The following is a 19,033-nucleotide window of genomic DNA, read 5'->3' on the forward strand; positions in this document are numbered from 1 at the left end:
TTGCTCTTGGCTTTTAATTGCTTCTTATTGAATTACTCCTTTAATTGTTGTTTAGAACCGAGGTCTTACACGGAACGTCCGAAAATGGTGGGGTAGGTCCCGGGGGTCTTGGGAGCCCAAAACCAGTTTGGAAACATGAGAAACAGTTCGGAGCTTCCGGGCAGATCGGAGCTTCCGATCCTGAGATCGGAGCTTCCGATCTCAACCAGAAACAGGTGTCAAGGAGATTTAAACACGTGGCTAGATGCAGGAGATCGGAGCTTCCGATCCTGCGATCGGAGCTTCCGATCTCGGCCGTCCAAAACGTGGCAAACATGCACCGATCGGAGCTTCCGATCCTACGATCGGAGCTTCCGATCGTGGCCTATAAATAGGCCATCCGAGAGCCTCATTTTTCATACCAAATCATATTCTTTCTCTCTCGATTTTAGATCATTCTAGGAGCTTTTTGGGATGTTTCCGGCCTTCCTAGGCTTGGTCCGGAGGTTGGCGAGGCACTCCAGGGTTACGGTGGAGTGGTGCCCAAGTTCTGGGGCAATCGTCATCAGTGGGCTGGCGACGGACGCAGGTATAGCTCTGGCTCCTTATAGTAAATAGGGAGTATGCTATAGCGTAGTTAAGGCTTTTAGAATAAAGTGGTAATGCATGAGTACTTTGCATTGTAGTGCGGACTGTAGGCTTGGACATAGTGCTGGTCTAGCTTGCCTAGTGTATCAGGTACGGAAGTATTATTCGAGATATCCAGACTAAGTATGCATGTATTATGTGTTTGCATGGATTATGTGATTGCATGTTTTATATGCCTTTATATATACAACATGTCATGACTGTATGTTGCATACATGAGCATATTGAGCTTTTACCTTAGAGGTATCCTGTAGTAGGGCGCTCACCTTACGAGTTTGTGGATGGTTGGATACGTAAGTCTTGTGTCAGGTCACCTTATGGTTGGACACATATACTAGTATCAGGTCACCATTATCCACTGGGTATATGAGCCACCTCCTGATGCGATGGCGCAGCGTGCTATATACCCTGGGCCCGGTCTATGAGCTTGTTTCTTGACCTGAGAGTCTTGGTACCCAGTTCACTTGTATACATGCACACATAACACCATATACTCATACTCTCATACTGAGCTTATCATGCTCACGTCCCATACTTTGTTGTATCTGGACACCCTATTCCATGGGGCAGGTCTGCGGCTGGACGATGCGGGTGGTTCCAGGAGAGCTTAGGCGATGGAGGACCAGCAGGGTTATTGTCTAAGCTTTTGTTTCAGTTGTATTTGGGTTAATACACTGGTTTTATTCGATATGGTTGTAAACAATATTTTTATTATTGTTTAAGTTTCCGCTGTTATTTCTGATATTTTATTTGATTAAGTTAAATGCATGCTTAAGCTTCTGATTAGTAGGTGATCACGGTGCGGGTCACTAAATTTATGGTATCAGAGCATGCATAGTAATCTTGGGATCTAGATTGTTGAAATTGGGATTAACTTTTAATCATCGTGTAGATGGCGGGTCATGGTGACGAGAGTAGTCACGGTAGCATAGGTGGACGCTGGGGTGATTAGGACGATCGAGAGCATTGTCGGGGCCGTCATCACCATCGCCATGATGATCACAGGCGTTTCAGCATGCATAGGTTTATGCAGATGGGTCCGAAGCCTTTAGTCGGAGGAGATTCACCGGAGGATGCGGGAAACTGGCTACGACGTATGGAAGTTTGTTTCCGGGAGTTCCGATGCACTGAGGAGCAGCGGATGGAGACTCTTGATTTCCTGGTCGAAGGACGAGCTCGGAAGTGGTGGGATTCTACTTCTGCGCCTTTTATTGCAGCCCGAGGAGTTGCTACCTGGGATGAGTTCCGCACGGCTTTTCATAAGCTGTATTTTCCTCCTGCTCTCCGACAGACGAAGACAAGTGAGTTGCTGAGTTTGCGGCAAGGATCGATGTCGATCGAGGAATACCAGTTGAAGTTCTTTGAGTTACTGCCCTATTGCCCCCAGATTTCTGATAGCACGGAGGCGAAGTATAATCTTTTCTTGCAAGGTCTTAATCCGGAGATTCATGACCGAGTTGCTATGGGAGATGACATGACTTACGAGGGATTAGTGAGCCGATGTCACCAGGTAGAGGACAACATCCGCCGTAACAGATCCTTCTACTCATCTAGACCCGCGAGTTCCTTGGGTCCCCGTGCTCAGTCATCCAAGAAGTCTAGTTCTACTTCTTCTTCCTTAGGATCCGGGGAGGTGATGCGTTTCGGCAGAAAGAATCAAGGTCCTTGCAAGCATTGTGGTGGGAATCATCCTGCCAACAGGTGCCGGAAGGTTTCAGGGGCGTTATTTCAATGTGGAGAAATTGGCCACCTGAAGAAGGATTGTCCACAGGCCGGGGGAGCTGGTTCTGGCTCAGGTTCTAGTTCTCAGGCTTTAGTGCAGCAGAGGCCACAGGGACAGTCGATGGGGTTCTAATTTGAAACCTCGTACTTCCAGTCAAGTATTTGCCTTGAGACATGATCAGGCGGTGGATGAGAATGAGAAAGTTATAGCGGGTACGTTCTTGTTATTTGATATACCTGCTTTTGCACTCATTGACACTGGTGCATCTCATTCTTTCATATTTGCACGTTTTGTTAAGAAATATAAGTTGCCATACATTTCACTAGACACAGTGGTTGTTGTTTCTTCCTCGATGGGTCAGTCTGCGTCGGCTAAGCGTCTAGTGATGGGTTGACCTTTAGAGTTCGAAGGGAATGTCTTGATGGTAAATCTCATGATATTAGCAATGGAGGATTTCGATTGCATTTTGGGAATTGATGTGTTAACTACATACCGAGCTTCAGTGGATTGTTACCAGAGATTGGTAAAATTTCATCCGGTTGGCAATGATAGCTGGTTCTTTTACGGTGAGGGAGCGCGAACTCAGATTCCATTGGTATCAGCTTTGAAAGCTTGTCGAGCTTTGGAATCTGGCGCGGAAGGCTACCTCATCTATGCAGTTGATACATTCGCTGGAAGTATTGGTATAGAAGCTATTCCTGTTGTGAACAAATTCCCAGATGTATTTCCAGAAGAAATTCCAGGATTTCCTCCAGTACGCGAAGTTGAGTTCGGTATAGATCTGATGTCAGTTGGGACTTCGCTTATTTCTAGAGCACCGTATCGTCTGGCTCCGTCAGAGATGCGTGAGTTGAAGCAGCAGCTTCAGGATCTATTGGAAAAGGGTTATATTCGTCCAAGTGTTTCTCCTTGGGGAGCACTTGTTCTATTCGTGAAGAAAAAGGATGGGTCTATGCGTTTGTGCATTGATTATCGCCAGTTAAACAGGGTAACGGTCAAGAATAAGTATCCTTTGCCTCGTATAGATGATCTGTTTGATCAATTGCAGGGTACTTCGGTCTACTTGAAGATTGATTTGAGATCTGGATATCATCAGATGCGAGTTCGAGATCAAGATATAGCCAAGACAGCATTCAGGACCAGGTATGGGCATTATGAGTTCCTAGTAATGCCATTTGGGTTGACTAATGCACCGACTGTATTTATGGATCTAATGAATCGTGTATTCAGAGAATTTCTGGACAAGTTTGTCGTTGTATTTATTGATGATATCTTGGTGTATTCACATGATGTAAATGAACACGCTTACCATTTGAGGCTGTTATTGCAAACTATGAGGGATAGACAGTTGCACGCCAAATTGAGTAAGTGTGAGTTCTGGCTGGATCGGGTGGTGTTTCTTGGCCACATTATATCCAGAGATGGAGTTTCTGTGGATCCGAGCAAGATTGAGACTGTAATGAACTGGTCGCGTCCGACGACGGTAGCTGAGATCCGTAGTTTTCTGGGTCTAGCAGGATATTATCGTCGCTTTATCGCGAATTTCTCGCAGCTCGCTCGACCTTTGACACAACTTACTCGGAAGGGTGTGAATTTTGAGTGGTCCTCAGAATGTGAGGAGAATTTCTGTGAACTTCGTAGACGGTTGACTTCTGCTCCTGTGTTGGCTTTGCCGTCTGGATCTGGAGGGTATGTAGTGTACACGGATGCTTCTCTTCAGGGACTGGGATGTGTCCTGACTCAGAATGGGCATGTGATTGCATACGCCTCTAGACAGTTAAAAGTTCATGAAAATAACTACCCAGTGCATGATTTTGAGTTAGCAGCTATTGTATTTGCATTGAAGATCTGGCGTCATTATCTTTATGGAGAAATATTTGAGATCTTCACAGACCACAAAAGTCTCAAGTATTTGTTTACTCAGGCAGAATTGAACATGAGACAGAGACGTTGGATGGATTTGCTTAAGGATTATGACTGTGAAATCAAGTATCATCCAGGAGCTGCTAATCTTACTGCTGATGCCTTGAGCCGCAAGGTGCGACTGTCCGCACTACAGACTTGTTGTGTGGCAAGTGCAATTGAAGATTGTTGTTCTTCAGGGTATACCTTCAAGCATAAGAAAGGATGCAGAGTATCCAGATGTTTGCGATCTTATCTGAGCCTGCTTTGTATTCTCGGATTCGAGATGCTCAGATGGCTGATCCGAAGACCCAGCATTGGCTCGTTTAGCCAGGGATGATAGTTTGTCTGGATTCCATTATCATTCAGATGGTTTTCTTTGTTTATCTGGCCGTATTGTTGTTCCGAAGGATGATACTCTGAGGGAGGAGATTTTATCCCAGGCTCATCGTTCTAAATTGAGTATTCATCCGGGGAGCAAAAAGATGTACAAGGATTTGTGTACCAGGTTCTGGTGGAAAGGAATGAAAAGGAGTGTGTATCTATATGTTTCTAGATGTTTGGTGTGTCAGCAAGTCAAGGCAGAGTACCGACGACCTAGAGGGTTGCTTCACAGTTTACCTATTCCTGAGTGGAAATGGGAGTTGATCACGATGGACTTCGTGACCCATTTACCGGTAAGCTCGAGGAATTGTGATGCTATCTGGATTGTGGTGGACCGACTCACCAAGTCAGCACATTTCATTTCTTATAACCGAGACTTTAGTTTTGATAGGATGGCACGATTGTACATCCAGGATATTGTTCGATTGCACGGAGTGCCTGTGAGCATCGTCAGCGATCGAGATCCTAGGTTTACTTCCAGGTTCTAGGGGAGTCTTCAGCGCGCTATGGGTACTAATCTTAGTTTGAGTACATCATATCACCCAGAGACTGACGGGCAGTCAGAGCGCACGATTCGTACTCTTGAAGACATGTTGCGAGCATGTTCTATGGATTTTGGTCCAGCATGGCAAGATCAGTTGCCATTGATTGAGTTCGCGTACAACAACAGTTACCATCGCAATATTGGGATGGCTCCGTTTGAGGCATTGTACGGGCGACGATGTCGTACTCCACTGTTCTGGGAGGAAGTGGGGGAGCGATAGGTTGAGGGACCAGAGTTAGTCCAGCAGGCTGTTGATATTGTTGGACAGATCAAGAAGAGAATTAAGGTTGCGCAGGATCGACAATCTAGTTATGTGAATGTCAAGCGCAGACCTTTACAGTTTGAGGTGGGTGAGAAAGTATTCCTGAAAGTCTCACCATTTCGCAGGATTTTTAGATTCGGTCACAAAGGTAAGCTATCTCCTAAGTTCATTGGTCCATTTGAAATTCTGGAAAGTGTTGGAGATCTGGCTTACAGGTTGGCGTTATCACCGTATTTGTCAAATATCCATGACGTGTTCCATGTTTCACTGTTACGACGGTATGTGGCGGATAAGTCTCATATCTTACAGCCGTCTGAGGTACAGTTGGACTCGGATTTGACATACGTGGAGAGACCTTTGCGTATCATAGGTCATAAGGATAAGGTGTTACGCAACAAGACCATTCCTCTTGTTCTAGTTCAGTGGCAGCGTCGAGGCACTGAGGAGGCCACTTGGGAACTTGAGAGTCGTATGCGTACAGATTATCCAGAGTTATTTTGAATTGTTGTATTTTCAGATTGTAACTTTCAAAATGAATCAGTTTGAATAAAAGATGTTTATTCAGTGTTTTACTGCATTCAGTACTTAAGATTGTTCGAGGACGAAATATCTTAAGTATGGGGAGAATGTAGTAGCCCGGTTCCATTTTACAAGATTAAGTGATTTTAAACATGTTAGAAAATGACATATAATTTTAAAAGTGTCAAAACATGTTTAAGGAGTCCTTATTTGGTAAACATAAGTGGAAAATCAGATCCGGAACGTCCAAAAATGGTGGGGTAGGTCCCGGGGGTCTTGGGGGCCCAAAACCAGTTCGAAAACATGAGAAACAGTTCGGAGCTTCCGGGCAGATCGGAGCTTCCGATCCTGAGATCGGAGCTTCCGATCTCAACCAGAAACAGGTGTCAAGGAGATTTAAACACGTGGCCAGATGCAGGAGATCGGAGCTTCCGATCCTGCGATCGGAGCTTCCGATCTCGGCCGTCCAAAACGTGGCAAACATGCACCGATCGGAGCTTTCGATCCTACAATCGGAGCTTCCGATCGTGGCCTATAAATAGGCCATCCGAGAGCCTTATTTTTCACACAAATCATATTCTTTATCTCTCGATTTTAGAGCATTCTAGGAGCTTTTTGTGGTGTTTCCGGCCTTCCTAGGCTTGGTCCGGAGGTTGGCGAGGCGCTCCAGGGTTACGGTGGAGTGGTGCCCAAGTTCTGGGGCAATCGTCATCAGTGGGCTGGCGACGGACGCAGGTATAGCTCTGGCTCCTTATAGTAAATAGGGAGTATGCTATAACGTAGTTAAGGCTTTTAGAATAAAGTTGTAAGGCCCGTGATTAATTAATATTAATCCGAATTTATTTAATTTTAATCCGAGTATATTTAATTTGAGAATATTTAGAGTTTTGATTTAAATTCTAATATTCTTAAATTATTTAGGATTGAAATTGAATTAAAATAAGGGCCGAGGACCAAATTGCAATTATTGAAGAATCTAGGGACTAAATTGCAATTTCTATTGAAAGTTATCAGATTTGTTTTGTTGATTCAGCATGTACACGTGCATGATATTGAGAATTCAGAAGTTTTTGAAGCAGAGCCCGCCTTTCTTCCTCTTTTTTTTAGAAAGTTTGATTTTCGAATTGCCATAACTTTTGTTTCGGTTGTCCGATTTCGATTCCGAAAAGTGTTCTGGAATCCTTACGACAAGAGCTTCAATCTCGTGTAAGTTTTATGCTGTGTTTTATGGATTTCTAAATCATTATGGAGCAGATATCAGATTTTTAGTTGTTGATTGTGTTCTTGCTATTGTATCGCTTCTATTTTCGACACCGGATCAAAGTTGAATGCTTGAAGGGATTGATTATGATTTGTAGCATGTATCTTGACAAGTATAGCTGCTGATATATTGTTGTATGGCTGAGTTTTATAAGATATATGCTGATATATGAATTGGAGTTACAAGTTTCGAAGTCGGGATTACGTCGGTTATCGATTTTGAATCGCTACGTCGTTTAATCGAGTTTTGGAACTGTTTTGATAGCCGAATTTTGAGTTGAAGTTGTTATTGAGATGTTATGAATGTTATAGTATTTTTCTTATTCAGTTTCAGTTGAGTTTGAACGATAAACGACACAAGACGCCGACTTGAACAAACGAAGAAAGAGTTGAGGTTTGAAATGCGATTGATTGATGAATTCTTGATGGTTTTGACTCGTTCTGACATGATAAGTTGATATGAAGTTTGATATATGTATTTTGATTATATCTCGCAGATTTGAAGAGTTCAGAACCTCGATAAACGAAGGTATAATGACGAAATCGCGAAGTAGAGACTTTGAAACTCAAGAACGATTATCTTTGAGTTGGCCCGCAAAAATCACATACTTGTTTATGTTTTGATTTGATTGTGGTGTTGTCGATCCATCTCAGGTAGTGGATCTTTAAATTTGAGTTGATATGATGTTATATCAAATTGAATCTAAGCCAAGGTTGCGGTTAACCTTATTTGCGAGTCGTTTACGAATTCGTTAGATGGATATCCATGTCAAGATCAGTTATGAATCTTGATGGCTTCGAAGTTATGTGAATCAATTCGTATTTAAAGCGTTTGAGTACTCTATTTGTTGAGTCGAGTTTTAAATAGAGTTAATATGATTTATTTAACGCTTTCGATATTTTGGTTATACTGAGAATTATATCTCACCGGAGTTTATCCGGCTGTTGTCTTGTTTTGTATGTGTGCATGACAACAGAGAGGGCATGAGCTGATCATCGACGTCATTGACAGCTGGGAGAGAGTCTAGCACGTGAGGGCTCGGGTTGTAGATGAGGTCTTGAACTTTAGAAGCATGAAACTTTGGTTTAGTTGGTTTTTGAATACATGTATCAAACTTGAGATATTTTGTGTCGTTGTCGTTTATCGTTTTTTTAGTGACTTGTACGATGTAATAAATACATGTATAGATGTTTGAGACCTTGTTTATATTAATATGCATGATTTGGATCTTTTATATCATGTTTTAGACTTGAGTTTGATGAATTGGAAGGAGTTGAAGGGATCAAATTTGCGGACAAAGAACAGGGCAATTTTCTGCTCCAGGAGGCGCCCCCGCGGTAATTTTTGACGGCTCGCGCGCATCCTGGAGATTAGCCTACTGTTTTGGAAAAAAACAGGGGCGCCCCCGCGGTAGTTTTTGGCGGTGGGGGCGCACCCCTTTTTGAAAAAAAAAAAAAAAATTTTTTTTTTAGATCCTTTCTTTCCTTATTAATTTAATGATGCTTATTCATTAAATGCCCTTAAGATTTGAGATTAGCAACCCGAGGCCCCACAACAAATGGTATCAGAGCGTTAAGTTCTCGGACTAAGAATAGATGAGTGGGGTAGATCGAGTCTTTTACTCTGATTTAAGTATTCTTGAAGCATGTTTATTATCTGACTTGATTTACAGCTTTAAGAATTGCATGCTATCCGTTATCTGATATTATTGGAAGCATGTAATAATACGACTGAATCAGATTCGATCTTTTGAGAAGGCATTGAGGAACTGAAACAGAAATGTGTTATGATATGATGAACTGTACACTAATGTGTTTGATTATCAGATATGCCTCCCCGACCAGCACCGAGAGTAAGACAGACATTGGCTACGAATCAGCCTGAACAGACAAATGCTGCACAGGTCCCAGTGACAGTGTCTGAACATGGACAGGGTAGTACGTCTACTGATGAGTTTAGTGATGCGAATCCGATGGAGAAACTTTTGAAACGATTCCAGTCATTCAAACCACCGAAGTTGCAAGGAACAGAGAATTCTATAGAGTGTGAGAACTGGCTGGAAGATATTGAGCAGTTATTTGAGTCCATTGATTATACAAATGATCGTCGTGTGAGACTGATAATTCATCAACTGCATGGCCTTGCCAAGAGTTGGTGGATAGTGTAGTGACCCTGCATGGAATCACCTACTAACTGGCAACTAATAGCATGCATTAAACTTAATACAGCAAAATACTTAACAGAGTAAAAACGTGCGGAAACATAACCATAAATTACATATCAGCTTAGTAATATAATCCAGGCTTAATACTTTAATGATACAACCATATCGAAATTCTTAAAATAAACATCATACAGCTAACAAATCATGTTGTATAATAAACTCCTCAAGACTCCTGCTCCCTAGTCCTGCCTTGAACTACCAGCTCCGTCCATCCTGCGACCTGCCCCATGGAATAGGGTGTCCAAGATAACAACTAGGACGTGAGCGCTAACGCCCAGTACATAGACATGAGTACACGTAAATATATGATGCATGCAACATGATGACTGGTACAGGGTCATTCGAAAAATCATGCTCAGAACCGGCGCCATATGAGTGCTGCCACCGCACGGATCAACCTCTGGGTGCAACCACACTCGTCTAGTACACCAGAGTAGACAGACATAAATGCCCCCGCTGTCGCGGTACTCTCAGTGACAGACTATCGAGTATAGAGCTGAGCAGCTCTATAATCAGGTATAACAGGGAATAGGCTCAACGTGTATATGCACATGACATATGAGTATAGAAAACGGTAAATCATACATCATGCCATATAATAATGCCAAATAAATGCAACATATAAACATGTATACTCGCTGGCAATCTCAGTCAATGTATACGTACCTCTAGGCTAGTTCAAGTAAAGTAGATCCTAGGTTCCAAGCCTATATTTAAAAGTTCACCGTATCACTACACAAGTTCTATAAGCCTTAACTAAGCTAATAAGTACTCCCAAAACTTAAATCGATTCCCGGACCATACCTTCGTCCGAAGTAAGCCCTTTGGAGACGCTAGTCCCGGATGGTTATAACCACAACTTGGTTATTCCAGAACTTCGATTATAACTGATAGGGCCCTCAAGTGTATATCTCACACTATATAACTGAAGAAGGGAACTCGGGAATTCGTAATTGAAAATGAACTCTGAACGGCCCTATTTATAGCCAAATTTCTCGGCCAGGATCGGAACTTCCGATTTCGGGATCGGAGCTTCCGATCCAGCTCATTGCGTGCATGTCTGCCACGCCAGGATCGGAACTTCCGATCTAAGATCGGAGCTTCCGATCTGCTCTATGATCGACACTTGTCAAAACTCGCGACTGAGTCATCGATCATTTCTGGCAGCTGGGGATCGGAACTTCCGTTCCAGGATCGGAGCTTCCGTTCCGATCGGAGCTTACTATCTAGGATCGGAGCTTACTATATGGGATCGGAGCTTACTATCCGGCCCAAAATTAAAAAGCCCAAATTTTACTTCTGAAGTCCAATAACACTCCGAAATTGGTTAAATACCAACCTTTAATCATGTTTAACATATTATTATCTTAAAATGGTTTCTGGGTTACTACATTCTCCCCACCTTTAGATATTTCGTCCACGAAATAACATCTAAAGACAAATCAAGATAACAATATGAAACATCAAACATTGTCTTATTACAACAACGGTAATTACATATTATATGGTAATCAAAAATACAAAGCAAACAACTCAGGATATTCTGCTCGCATACGACTATCAGTTTCCCAAGTTGCTTTTTCAACGCCTCGGCGCTGCCACTGTACCATCACAAGTGGTATAGTCTTGTTACGAAGAACTTTCTCCTTCCTGTCTAGGATACAGATTGGTCGTTCAACAAAAGACAGATCTGGCTCTAGCTGAATATCAGTAGACTGAATCACATGAGATTCATCAGCTATGTACTGTCGAAGCAACGACACATGAAAAACATTGTGTATACTGGAAAGAGATGGCGGTAAAGCCAAACGATAAGCAACATCTCCGATCTTCTCCAGTATCTAGAAAGGCCCAATGTAACGAGGAGACAACTTGCCTTTCACACCGAATCTCATCACCTTCCTGAAAGGTGATACTCGTAGAAAAACATATTAACCAGGCTCAAACTGAAGTGGCCTACGGCGAATATTCGCATAACTGGCTTGTCTATCTTGAGCAACTTTGATCCTATGCTTGATCAAATCTACCTTGTCTACAATCTGCTGCACCAATTCAGGACCCTCGACTTGCCGTTCCCCGACTTCATCCCAGAATAACGGAGTACGACACCGTCGACCATACAATGCCTCGAAAGGTGCCATATCAATACTACGATGATAACTGTTATTGTAGGCAAATTCAATCAAAGGTAACTGATCCTGCCAAGATAAACCAAAGTCCATGACAGAAGAAGCATATCCTCCAGCGTACGAATATTGCGCTCTGACTGCCCATCAGTCTCCGGATGATACGCAGTGCTCAAACTCATAGTGGTACCCAACGCCTGCTGAAAACTACCCCAAAAACGTGAAGTAAATCGCGGATCTCTATCACTGACGATACTCACTGGAATCCCATGTAATCGCACAATCTCCTGGATATATAAGCGTGCCATGCGATCATAAGAATACTCCCGGTTATAAGGAATGAAATGTGCTGATTTTGTCAAACGGTCAACGACAACCCAGATAGCATCACATTGACGTGAAGTCATAGGCAAGTGGGTAACAAAATCCATAGTCACGTGCTCCCACTTCCATTCGGGAATCTCAAGATTCTGCAGTAATCCACCTGGTCGTCGATGTTCAGCCTTGACCTGTTGACAAACCAAACATCTCGAAACAAATTGATACACACTTCGCTTCATCCCCTTCCACCAGAATCTAGTTCGCAAGTCCTTATACATTTTCATACTTCCAGGATGAACTGATAATCGACTCCTGTGAGCTTGAGATAGAATATCATTCCTGAGCTCCGAAACATTAGGTACAACCACTCTATTGGATAATAAACCATCTGCCTGAAAATGGAATCCAGATGTATTAACTCCATTGGCTAGACATGCCAATCGCTGAGTCTTAACATCAGATATCTGAGCATCTCTGATCCGAGAATACAATGCTGGCTCAGATAGAATAGTATACAAACGAATCCCATTCCTCCCTTTCTTGTGCTTGAGCGTAAAACTCAATGAACAGCACTCTTGAACCATATGAGATATTTCATTAGTCTGAAGTGCAGACAGTCTCACCTGCCGACTCAAGGCATCAGCAGTAAGATTAGCAGAACCTGGATGATATTTGATTTCACATTCATAATCCTTCAGGAGATCCATCCAGCATCTTTGTCGCATATTCAACTCTGCCTGAGTGAATAAATACTTCAAACTCTTGTGATCCGTAAATATCTCAAATTTCTCGCCATAAAGATAATGTCTCCAAATCTTGAGCGCAAATACAATGGAGGCTAACTCGAGATCATGCACTGGATAGTTATTCTCATGCGTCTTCAATTGTCGAGAAGCATAGGCAATAACATGTCCATGCTGTGTCAACACACATCCCAACCCCTGACCAGAGGCATCAGTATAAACAACATAACCTCCTGATCCAGAAGGTAGAGCTAGCATAGGTGCAGTAGTAAGACGTCTACGCAGCTCGTGAAACGACTCCTCACAATCCGAGGACCAAATGAAGGTAACATCTTTCCGAGTAAGCAAAGTCAAAGGCCTGGCCAACTGTGAAAAATTCTCGATAAACCGACGGTAATATCCCGCTAGACCCAAGAAACTACGAATCTCAGCAACCGTTGTTGGTCGAGACCAGTTCAGCACTGCCTCTATCTTACTAGGATCAACAGATATTCCTTCATTAGAAATCACATGACCGAGAAACACTACCCGATCAAGCCAGAATTCACACTTGCTCAATTTCGCATACAACTGCTTATCTCGTAACGTCTGTAAAACAATCCTTAGATGATGTGCATGTTCATCCTTGTCATGAGAATAGACAAGAATATCATCTATGAAGACGATGAAAAATCTATCCAGATATTTTCGAAATACTTGATTCATCAGATTCATAAAGACTGCCGGTGCATTCGTCAAACCGAATGACATCACCAGAAATTCATAATTCCCGTATCTGGTCCTGAAAGCAGTCGTAGATATATCTGAGTCTCGTACCCGCATCTGATGGTATCCAGATCTCAGATCTATCTTCGAGTAAACAGAAGTACCCTGTAGTTGATCGAACAGATAATCAATCCGTGGTAAAGGATACTTATTCTTGATGGTGACACGATTCAACTGCCTGTAATCAATACATAATCGCATCGATCCATCCTTCTTCTTGACAAACAAAACAGGTGCTCCCCACGGAGAAACACTCGGACGAATATATCCCTTATCAAGCAGATCTTGCAACTGCTGTTTCAATTCCCTCATCTCTGACGGTTCCAGACGATAAGGTGCTCGGGATATAGGCGTAGTTTCTGGTACTAGATCAATACCAAATTCAACCTCTCGAACTGGAGAAAACCCAGGAATCTCATCAGGGAATACGTCAGGAAACTCGCTGACAACCGGTAGCTGATCAATACCCGTACTCCTCATGGACATATCAACCACATAGATGAGGTAGCCCTCCCCACCTGACTCCAAGACATGACATGCCTTCAGAGCCGAAACAAGTGGCATCGGAGGTCGCGCACCCTCACCATAAAAGTACCAGCTATCACCCTCAACGGGATGAAACTGTACCAGACGCTGATAACAATCCACAGTAGCGTGATACAAAGTCAGCATATCTATTCCCAAAATACAATCAAAATCCGTCATCGCTAATATCATCAAATTAGCCGATAACACATTACCCTCAAACTCCAAAAGGCAACCCATCACTAGACGCTTAGTTACTACCTCCTGCTCCAACGGTGTAGATACAACTAAATCCATATCTAATGATACGTAAGGTAATCTATGTCTCTTAACGAAGAAACTAGAAATAAAGGAATGCGATGCTCCAGTATCAATTAATACAAGTGCAGGAATACCACATAACAAGAAGTTACCTGCCAACATGCGATCGCTTCCCTCCGTAGCCTGCTCCTGAGACAGAGCAAACACCTGCCCTTGAATCTGGGGACGATAACCAGAAGAACTCTTTGGTGCTGGTTGCTGATGTGGAACAATAGAAGCCTGAGATCCAACCTGTGATCCCGATCCACTAGCAGAACCCATACGCTGAGGACAATCTCTCCGCAGATGTCCCTGCTGACCACAAATATAACACGCCCCAGTAGCTCTCCGACATGAAGCTGCAGGATGCTTCCCACCACAGTGGTTACAAAACTCCTCCTTCTTCTTCTTCTTCCCAAAGCGGAAAGTACCTCGTGAACCACGAGAACCAGACGAAGTAGTAGGAGTAGAAGAAGACGTAGGTACAGATGGCACAACAGATTGAGCTCGAGGCTCAATAAATCCACTAGGCTGTGCTGGCATCATCAACTGTCCACGCCTGTTGCTGGTCTCCACAAGACGGCAACGGTTCACCAAAGTCTCATAAGACACCGGGTCATCACAGACGACAACCTGAGAGTAGATATCTTGCTTCAGGCCTTGCAGAAAGATATCATACTTCGACGCATCACTCGCATTGATATGAGGACTGAAAGGTAGCAGATCAAGAAATCGCTGCTGATACTGATCAATAGTCATTGATCCTTGCCTCAAAGTAAGCAACTCCATAGATCGTGCTTGGCGAACAGCCGGAGGAAAATATAATTTCTGAAACTCCCGACAGAAATCCCCCCAAGTCACCTGTCCTCTCTCAGTACGTGCCTGAGCAACCTTGGCATCCCACCAAAAACGTGCTCTATCCTCTAGAACGAATTCTAGAACTTCCATTTTCTGCTCCTCAGTACACTCGAAAGCTCGGAACGTGCTCTCAAGTTTAGACATCCAGCTTCTAGCTTGTTCAGGATTCTCGCCTCCCACTAAGGGTTTCGGTCCTACCTGCATGAAATTATTAATAGTATAGCGACGTCGACCCTCATGAGGACGATGTTGATCATCCTGATGATGATGGCGACGATGATGATGACCACCTCCCTGGCCAACACTACCGTGACTCTCGTCAGCCATATCCTGAAAAGAATTGCACATTAAAATCCCAAATGCGCAAGAATTACTCAAAACTAATTCTAAATCCCAAGTACTAATCCCAAAATCTATGCATGCTCTGATACCAAAAATGTAGTGACCCTGCATGGAATCACCTACTAACTGGCAACTAATAGCATGCATTAAACTTAATACAGCAAAATACTTAACAGAGTAAAAACGTGCGGAAACATAACCATAAATTACATATCAGCTTAGTAATATAATCCAGGCTTAATACTGTAATGATACAACCATATCGAAATTCTTAAAATAAACATCATACAGCTAACAAATCATGTTGTACAATAAACTCCTCAAGACTCCTGCTCCCTAGTCCTGCCTTGAACTACCAGCTCCGTCCATCCTGCGACCTGCCCCATGGAATAGGGTGTCCAAGATAACAACTAGGACGTGAGCGCTAACGCCCAGTACATAGACATGAGTACACGTAAATATATGATGCATGCAACATGATGACTGGTACAGGGTCATCCGAAAAATCATGCTCAGAACCGGCGCCATATGAGTGCTGCCACCGCACGGATCAACCTCTGGGTGCAACCACACTCGTCTAGTACACCAGAGTAGACAGACATAAATGCCCCCGCCGTCGCGGTACTCTCAGTGACAGACTATCGAGTATAGAGCTGAGCGGCTCTATAATCAGGTATAACAGGGAATAGGCTCAACGTGTATATGCACATGACATATGAGTATAGAAAACGGTAAATCATACATCATGCCATATAATAATGCCAAATAAATGCAACATATAAACATGTATACTCGCTGGCAATCTCAGTCAATGTGTACGTACCTCTAGGCTAGTTCAAGTAAAGTAGATCCTAGGTTCCAAGCCTATATTTAAAAGTTCACCGTATCACTACACAAGTTCTATAAGCCTTAACTAAGCTAATAAGTACTCCCAAAACTTAAATCGATTCCCGGACCATACCTTCGTCCGAAGTAAGCCCTTTGGAGACGCTAGTCCCGGATGACTATAACCACAACTTGGTTATTCCAGAACTTCGATTATAACTGATAGGGCCCTCAAGTGTATATCTCACACTATATAACTGAAGAAGGGAACTCGGGAATTCGTAATTGAAAATGAACTCTGAACGGCCCTATTAATAGCCAAATTTCTCGGCCAGGATCGGAACTTCCGATTTCGGGATCGGAGCTTCCGATCCAGCTCATTGCGTGCATGTCTGCCATGCCAGGATCGGAACTTCCGATCTAAGATCGGAGCTTCCGATCTGCTCTATGATCGACACTTGTCAAAACTTGCGACTGAGTCATCGATCATTTCTGGCAGCTGGGGATCGGAACTTCCGTTCCAGGATCGGAGCTTCCGTTCCGATCGGAGCTTACTATCTAGGATCGGAGCTTACTATCTGGGATCGGAGCTTACTATCCGGCCCAAAATTAAAAAGCCCAAATTTTACTTCTGAAGTCCAATAACACTCCGAAATTGGTTAAATACCAACCTTTAATCATGTTTAACATATTATTATCTTAAAATGGTTTCTGGGTTACTACATTCTCCCCACCTTTAGATATTTCGTCCACAAAATAACATCTAAAGACAAATCAAGATAACAATATGAAACATCAAACCATGTCTTATTACAACAACGGTAATTACATATTATATGGTAATCAAAAATACAAAGCAAACAACTCAGGATATTCTGCTCGCATACGACTCTCAGTTTCCCAAGTTGCTTTTTCAATGCCTCGGCGCTGCCACTGTACCATCACAAGTGGTATAGTCTTGTTCCGAAGAACTTTCTCCTTCCTGTCTAGGATACAGATTGGTCGTTCAACAAAAGACAGATCTGGCTCTAGCTGAATATCAATAGACTGAATCACATGAGATTCATCAGCTATGTACTGTCGAAGCAACGACACATGAAAAACATTGTGTATACTGGAAAGAGATGGCGGTAAAGCCAAACGATAAGAAACATCTCCGATCTTCTCCAGTATCTGGAAAGGCCCAATGTAACGAGGAGACAACTTGCCTTTCACACCGAATCTCATCACCTTCCTGAAAAGTGATACTCGCAGAAAAACATATTAACCAGGCTCAAACTGAAGTGGCCTACGGCGAATATTCGCATAACTGGCTTGTCTATCTTGAGCAACTTTGATCCTATGCTTGATCAAATCTACCTTGTCTACAATCTGCTGCACCAATTCAGGACCCTCGACTTGCCATTCCCCGACTTCATCCCAGAATAACGGAGTACGACACCGTCGACCATACAATGCCTCGAAAGGTGCCATATCAATACTACGATGATAACTGTTATTGTAGGCAAATTCAATCAAAGGTAACTGATCCTGCCAAGATAAACCAAAGTCCATGATAGAAGAACGTAGCATATCATCCAGCGTATGAATAGTGCGCTCTGACTGCCCATCAGTCTCCGGATGATACGCAGTGCTCAAACTCATAGTGGTACCCAACGCCTGCTGAAAACTACCCCAAAAACGTGAAGTAAATCGTGGATCTCTATCACTGACGATACTCACTGGAATCCCATGTAATCGCACAATCTCCTGGATATATAAGCGTGTCATGCGATCATAAGAATACTCCCTGTTATAAGGAATGAAATGTGCTGATTTTGTCAAACGGTCAACGACAACCCAGATAGCATCACATTGACGTGAAGTCATAGGCAAGTGGGTAACAAAATCCATAGTCACGTGCTCCCACTTCCATTCGGGAATCTCAAGATTCTGCAGTAATCCACCTGGTCGTCGATGTTCAGCCTTGACCTGTTGACAAACCAAACATCTCGAAACAAATTGATACACACTTTGCTTCATCCCCTTCCACCAGAATCTAGTTCGCAAGTCCTTATACATTTTCATACTTCCAGGATGAACTGATAATCGACTCCTGTGAGCTTGAGATAGAATATCATTCCTGAGCACCGCAACATTAGGTACAACCACTCTATTGGATAATAAACCATCTGCCTGAAAATGGAATCCAGATGTATTAACTCCATTGGCTAGACGTGCCAATCGCTGAGTCTTAACATCAGATATCTGAGCATCTCTGATCCGAGAATACAATGCTGGCTCAGATAGAATAGTATACAAACGAATCCCATTCCTCCCTTTCTTGTGCTTGAGCGTAAAACTCAATGAACATCACTCTTGAACCATATGAGATATTTCATTAGTCTGAAGTGCAGACAGTCTCACCTGCCGACTCAAGGCATCAGCAGTAAGATTAGCAGAACCTGGATGATATTTGATTTCACATTCATAATCCTTCAGGAGATCCATCCAGCGTCTCTGTCGCATATTCAACTCTGCCTGAGTGAATAAATACTTCAAACTCTTGTGATCCGTAAATATCTCAAATTTCTCGCCATAAAGATAATGTCTCCAAATCTTGAGCGCAAATACAATGGCGGCTAACTTGAGATCATGCACTGGATAGTTATTCTCATGCGTCTTCAATTGTCGAGAAGCATAGGCAATAACATGTCCATGCTGTGTCAACACACATCCCAACCCCTGACCAGAGGCATCAGTATAAACAACATAACCTCCTGATCCAGAAGGTAGAGCTAGC

This window comes from Henckelia pumila, chromosome 4 (assembly GCF_033568475.1).
Source record: "Henckelia pumila isolate YLH828 chromosome 4, ASM3356847v2, whole genome shotgun sequence".
Classification (NCBI taxonomy): Eukaryota; Viridiplantae; Streptophyta; class Magnoliopsida; order Lamiales; family Gesneriaceae; genus Henckelia; species Henckelia pumila.